Here is a 7,146-nt window from a genome sequence, read left to right as displayed (position 1 = left end):
GATAGTACAAAAAATACCAAAAATAATTTTTAAAAAATTGAATTGAATTGATTTATTGTTTATTTATTTTCACTTTGTGCGTGTGTCATGTGGTTCCAAAGACATCCATATAACACTTTTTAAACATTTTGTTTAAACTGATGAAAAATGTTTTTGTTGTTGTTGTTTAATACAAAATCAAAAGCCCAACCCTTTTGGGCGTTTTATGTCTTTTAAGTAAAAAAAATGAAGAATAGAGAGAAAAAGCATTTAAAACCAGATTAAACACAAGAAATATAACCCCCAAAAAACTGAGGTTTTTTTTAAAGTGTACATTTTTTAAGCATTTCTTTTATTTTTCCACAAATTTCAGTCATTTGAAATAATAGGCTAAATGTTGTACTAAAACAAAATTCTTCCACTTATTGTTTCATTCTCTTTGCTTTAGTTATCTGTTAGATTGGACCAGAGCTTAGTCCAAATAGACTGATTGAACATAGTTTAGAAAAAGGAGACCTTTAGACCTGCGAGGTCAAACAATTCATACTGGATGTCAGGACAAGGTATGAAGCCCAGGAGCTCTCTGTAGAAAACTGTGACAGAGCTCTCAGAAGCATAATGGATGGATAAAGAATGAGAATCCTTTCAGGGATAGTGATGGTAGTATCATGGCATGGGCACGCTTCTCAGCACCAGAGACTGGTTAAAAATGAGGAAGCCAGATGCAATCCTCAAAGAAAGTCTTTCCGCCAGAAAACAAATGACCTTTGATTTTTGTGATTGTTAAACTTGACAAAGGTAACCCAAAAGCATACAACCAACACAACATGAAATTAGTGCTGGCAAAAGTCTCAGATTCGCCCTGCGTGACCCACCGAAAAAAGAAAATCATAAATCCCATTCAAACAATTCAAAAATTAAAAAAAAGCAAAACTGTAACGAAATCCAAATCCATTCTAGAAAGTTCTAAAGTGAGAGACTGAAGACTATTGTAAAGTAGTTTTAATTTTCAATACAAAAAAGGAAAAAAGAAAATCTTTGTTATATTGTTCTGTGCAGACTGATGGACAGAAATGCTGATTTTATCCATTTATCATCACACAAAGTGTAATAATAAATGTGTATTTTAAGGCAGTGGTATAGAAATATTAGGAATTATTAAGAATGTAGAAAAACAATCTCTTCAGTCTGTTCTCTACAAAAACCTGGAAAATAATGTCAAGATCTTGGCGCTGTGGGTGGCACACCACTTCTGGGTTTTTTTCTTTTGCAGTCTTCTCACAATCGATGAAGTTCAGGGAAACCTCTGCTGCCAAAGTCATTATGACTACCAGATGTTTAATGATGTTGATATGTGTACATTACTGTAAAAGGGAGTTAAATTTGCCAAAAGCAGGAAAATGTTTATCTCCTGGTTATTGTTTTTGGCAAACTTGGGTATGGTTCTCAAAATTCCAAGTCTGGAGTTTGTAGAAAAAAATACAATTAGCAAGTGTTTATTCTGTTGACTGCTTTTAATGTGAATATAGAGTGTTTACTGTAAGTTCTTCCCCATCTCCTGTTTCTCCAGCTTCTGTGGATGATGAATCACTGGCACTTCTAATTCATTTACAACTTAGCTTTATCTGCTTTCATCAGTTAGGAAACCACAAATGGATGTTGTTTGGGAAAATGCCACACCATTTTAAATGCTTAAGTATTCAGCCTCTCCCTTCTAAGTAGGCGTTCTTTCCGTCCCTCACTCGCTCTTTCCCTTTGTCTGATTTCAGTGGTAGTTTCAGGTGTGTCAGTGGGTTGCCATGGTATCGTCTTCCATTGCTGCAAGTTCATATACTTGTTTTCAATGCCACCATGACAGCAGATTAAAGGATCTACTACGTTAATCAATAAGACTAGTTCATCTGACCGTCCTGTTAATTTTTTTGACCTGGCTGACCTCTGCCTCTGAGCCACTCCACCTTTTGGTTGTATCCCAATTCAGGGTCTGCAGCCTTAAAGGCCGCATTTTAAGGCCGATTATGTCACAACGACGCGACGAAGGCTGTCCCAATTCGAAGGCTGCTCAAAATGCGGCCCTTAAATGCGTCCTTCATTTCCCTGAATTTCAAGGACGTGGCGGTGTAGACTTCGTGGCCCAACATATCCCAGAATTCATAGCGCGGCGGTGGGTGTGGATAATTTTGCCGAAAAAAAACGGCGGATGAGGGGCGCCCGAAGAGTAAACTTTAAGTAGGTACTGAATATTATGTCACTTATTTATGTGCAAATGTTTAATAACGAAGAACATTAAAACATTACTGTTGGCCACATGTCGGCAAAGTTATGTGACATTAGTGACGTTTGTACTAACTTGGTTTTAAAGCCTTTACTTTAAAATATACGCCATTCAATAGCTGACCTTAATCTTACAGAGAATGATCAAAGCTCATGTAGAAACAAACAAACAAATGAACAAAAGATTTTCTCCTTCATTTCTGTCAAACAAAGCTGTATGAAACGTTTCCAGCTGTTAGTATCATGGTTGCTAGGCAACCTGGGCAGCGCGACGGAGGCTAGACCGTCCCATTTTACAAGCCTCGCACTTCCGGCCTTAGCGGTCTTTGAGTACGCGGCCCTTGTGGACCGTTGAGGCTGCGTACTTTAAGGCTGCAGACCCTGAATTGGGATACCCTACGGTGGCCCCTAGAGACAAAGCACGTACAAACTCCAAAACACTTGCAAACTCCAAAACACTTGCAAACTCCAAAACATATGCAAACTCCAAAACACATGCAAACTCCAAAACACTTGCAAACTCCAAAACACTTGCAAATTCCAAAACACATGCAAACTCCAAAACACTTGCAAACTCCAAAACACTTGCAAACTCCAAAACACATGCAAACCCCAAAGCACATGCAAATTCCAAAACACAACGGAAGTGCTCCAGGACGCTAGGGGCAGTGTTGAGCTTTTGTTACCTAGTAACTACACAAGCCAGGATGTACCAATGACCGGATTTGGGGTCTGCAGCCTTAAAGGCCGCATTTTAAGGCCGATTACCTCACAGCGACACGACGAAGGCTGTCCCAATTCAAAGGCTGCTCGAAATGCGGCCCTCAAATGCGTCCTTAATTTCCCTGAATTTTAAAGATGGGTCGCTGTAGCCTTCATGGCCCAACATATCCCAGATTTCATAGCGCGGCTGTGGTGTGGATAATTTTGCCGAAAAAAACGGCTGAAGCGGAGCCGCCGAAGAGTAAACTTTCAGAAGTAAGTACTGAATATTATGTCACTTATTTATGCGCAAATGTTTTTTATAATGAAGAACATTAAAACATTACTGTTGGCCACATGTCGGGAAAGTTATGTGACATTAGCGATGTTTGTACTAACTTGGTTTTAAAGCCTTTACTCCAAATTATACGCCGTTCAATAGTTGACTTTAATCTTACAGAGAATGTGATGATTTTATGGATAATTAAAGTCAGTCATATATCCACAAACACAACAGGCTGAAAGTCAGTGATGCTGCTCGGTTTGCAGTCCTGAATATCACGGCACAAGCAGGATTCACTGCACTGTTAATGTTAGCTATGTTATATTGCTGCCTCTGTTCGGTGGTGTCGAGCCAAATGGAGTTTAACGTGTGTTTGAACGAGCTGACGGTTCACTCGTTAAGCTGAAAGAAAGATGCTTTAATCACAGGAGTCACACATGTGTCCACTGTACCATCTGGGAACTCTTCTTGTTTCGTAATAACACAGTCCTCCTTCTTTTGTGCTGTTTTGTAGCAGTGTATACACCTGAGACTGTCACCTGTCTGTCTGTCCTGCACTCTCTCTCTTTTTCTTTCTCTCTGATTGTGTAATAAAAGTATGAACGTGTATTTATAAGTTACACTTGTGTTTGAATCCTGCAGCTTATCACGCATTTGATTTCCATGTGTGACAACTGCAAGTGTCCAGAGTGAGGACAGACTGAGGGACTCACTGCTGCACATCATCTGTGAGGCTTTGCACCCCTGATGATCCACCAGGACTCAGCAGTGTGTGAGGAAGAGGAGGAGGAAGAGCCAGCAGCAGCTGACAGATGGAGAGAATAGACAGACTGTTCCCTGTTTGTGAAGGACTGCTAGAAAAGTTTAACATAACTAATTGTCTGTCCTGAATCAGTCTTATTAGGTAATGTTCAAATAATTTTATCATTCCAGTGTTTGCAGTGTGGGAGAAAGTACTCAGGGCCTTCAAGTTACACACTATGAAAGGAAGAAACAAGTTTAATATTCAGAAACCTAAAGTATGTATCAGCAGCTGAATGGACCTAAAAGTAAATGTTTGTTTCAGTTCTATGAAGCTTTGAGTATTTTGGATTAGTAGCAGTGCTGTGTTTGTTGCATCATATTGCTGTAATTGTTTATATGCTTTATATATTCTGAGGTAAGTTGATCTATAGTGTTACATCATATTCTATAATGATGCTATGTGTTTGTAGACTTTCTGCCCAGTTTGATCCATTTAGCAGAAGTCAGCCTGTTTAAGGCTCTGATATCTATTCTGTATGACTTAAAGCAGTTATGACATGGTCTGATATCTCACCCAATAAAGGAATATTCAATATATCAGTCTACTCTTCATTTTATCAGAAACAGTTATCACAGCTCATATAATTTCTTTTTACACACGTATGTAAGCAATGAGCCAAATTTAGTAATGCCAACATACTGAAGGAACAACATTTCTCTCTTATATATGATACACCTATATATGCACTGTCAAAGATACTTGTCTTTGAGGGAAGATTTAAGGTGATAAGACCTATAAATAACTGCAACTTGAATCTGTACTGAGGCTCAGTATTTGACACAGAGTTCATGTTCACTGCTGTAATAGCTAATAATGATTAATATAATAACTATAATATTGGCCATATTATATTTACATTACCAAAGTGATATGACTTTAGTCTCATGAACAACATTAGCTAATTGTTATTTACTAACTAATCTTAAATGACTGTTCAGTACAGAAATGAAGCCCAAAAATCATGTTTTACTGTCCTGTGGTCTCAACCTCAGATACTTATCAAATCACACAAAGCTCTTGTAGAAACAAACAAACAAATGAACAAAATATGTTTTCCTTCATTTCTGTCAAACAAAGTTGTATGACACGTTTCCAGCGGTTAGTATCATGGTTGCTAGGCAACCTGGGAAGCGCGACAGAGACTAGACCGTCCCATACAGACAAACTTGCCGTTTATTTTGCAAATCGAGCTCAACACTGCCCCTAGCGTCCTGGAGCACTTCCGTTGTGTTTTGGAATTTGCACGTGCTTTGGGGTTTGCATGTGTTTTGGAGTTTGCAAGTGTTTTGGAGTTTGCATGCGTTTTGGAGTTTGCAAGTGTTTTGGAGTTTGCAAGTGTTTTGGAGTTTGTACGTGCTTTGTCTCTAGGGGCCACCGTAGGGGATACAGCCTCTGGTGACTGCATTTTCTGGAGGCCACTTTGAGCCACCTGTGGCTCTGCCTTTCTTGCCTTTCACTCCTTACTTCCCCTGTTGGTTCAACCTGGTAATACCAAGGCACAGAGCTCTTTTTCTCTGTTGTGTGTCCACATTTAGCTTCATCTTATGTTTAAAAATTCTCTGTGTGGGTGTGTTTGTTAAAATTGTTTAAACTATAAGTAACAAGTATACAAAATTGCATCTATTTTAAAAACAGAATATATATGGGAAACTATATTTCAACAAGTCTCTTTCATCATTAGAGGACCTTTCATGCTTACAGAAGGTTGCCTATAGACTTCCAAACAATACACTTAACTCAGTTGCAAGCATTCAACGTAGAGTTTAGAAAGATAAAATCATTACTTTCACTAAATACATTTTAAATCAACCTTCTTTTGTCAATGTGAGTTATTTTTCAGTGTTATTTATAAATACATTTATGTTGCGTTAAGCTAAATGTGCACAAATTACTGATATATTTTTTTTAACGGTTGGTAAGGTCTACTTGGCAAGCAAGTGCCAAGAAGGAATAGCTCTCATACTCACTCTGTGATACCACAGTGGCATTCCAGGCATTAGCAACAGTGGTCAACTTAACTGGCACCACTGGACACGCTAAGGGGAAAGGGTGTTTTGACAACATCATAAAACAAAAGTATTTTTTTATATATTTAAGTTCTATATTTATTTTTTTACCATCACTATATGTGCAGTGTTGGTGAGACGTTTGTGACTGAATTCAGCAGAGTCACTGAGGCTGCCAAGACCAAGAGGATTCACAGCTACCGGTGTACACTGGTCTAAAATACAGGTTGCCTCTTTGTGTCCCTTCTGTGGGTTGACCACAGAACAGTTTCTACAAACAAAACAAAAAACACAAAAAACAACAACTCAAAGTGCAGACTGTAACTGTCAAAGCAGCCAAACTTAAGTCTCATGTTTCATGTCATTTTATTCATAAATAATGTACATTATGCTATGGCGATTATATATATTTCATCTCTTGCCTACTAATGCCCCCAGTAGCCCAATTCTGATCCGGGTGCCCGGTTCCTCGACACCTGACACAGACCTTGTTGATCCGGGCAACATCCGAGCTGATATGACTTCATATTTCTGTCTCTCGCTCATGTCTGCGGTAGGTAGGTAGGCTTGGTTAGCATGGGTGGGTCTAGTCTAGGACCCTTACTGGATACAGACACCCCCAGGTGGGAATCGAACTTGCGACTGCCTCTCCAGAGGCGTGTAGTCGTACGTACATGGTATACGGACTGCTTCTTATATAGCGCTTTTCTACTCTGTCTGAGCACTCAAAGCGCTTTATACGACTAATTCATTCACCCAATCACACACATTCACACAAGCACTTCTTGTAAACTCTTAAGTGCTCTATCTAACAATCATACACATTCACGCTCTGATGGATGCATTGCAGAGCAACATGGGGTTGCATGCCCAAGGATATTTGGCATGCAGACTGGAGCAGACTGGGATCAAACCACCTTCTGGTTAGTGGCTGAGCTGCTCTACCACCTGAGCTATATATATATGGATGGTGTATATATATGGTGTATGTGGGATGAAAAAGAAAGATGGAAAGATAGTGCTGGAAACCTTTAGAACCCTCACACTCAAAGCAGAAAGGAAACAGAATCAGTAGTACTGTGTGAAAAATGCAGATA

At 39.2% G+C, this 7,146-nt stretch overlaps 1 long non-coding RNA gene across 1 annotated transcript; it reads left to right on the top strand.

The window, feature by feature from the left end:
• The first annotated feature begins 3,036 nt into the window (after positions 1-3,036).
• LOC148100247 (uncharacterized) lies at positions 3,037-4,577 on the top strand. The gene is made up of 2 exons (XR_015719815.1): positions 3,037-3,231; positions 3,881-4,577. It is a non-coding gene; the product is annotated as an uncharacterized LOC148100247 (long non-coding RNA).
• The last annotated feature ends 2,569 nt before the right edge of the window (positions 4,578-7,146 follow it).

This window comes from Neolamprologus brichardi, chromosome 12 (assembly GCF_056152115.1).
Source record: "Neolamprologus brichardi isolate AB-2024 chromosome 12, ASM5615211v1, whole genome shotgun sequence".
NCBI lineage: Eukaryota > Metazoa > Chordata > Actinopteri > Cichliformes > Cichlidae > Neolamprologus > Neolamprologus brichardi.
Note: the sequence above shows the minus strand (reverse complement) of the source record. Positions and strands in the feature narration are given on the sequence as shown.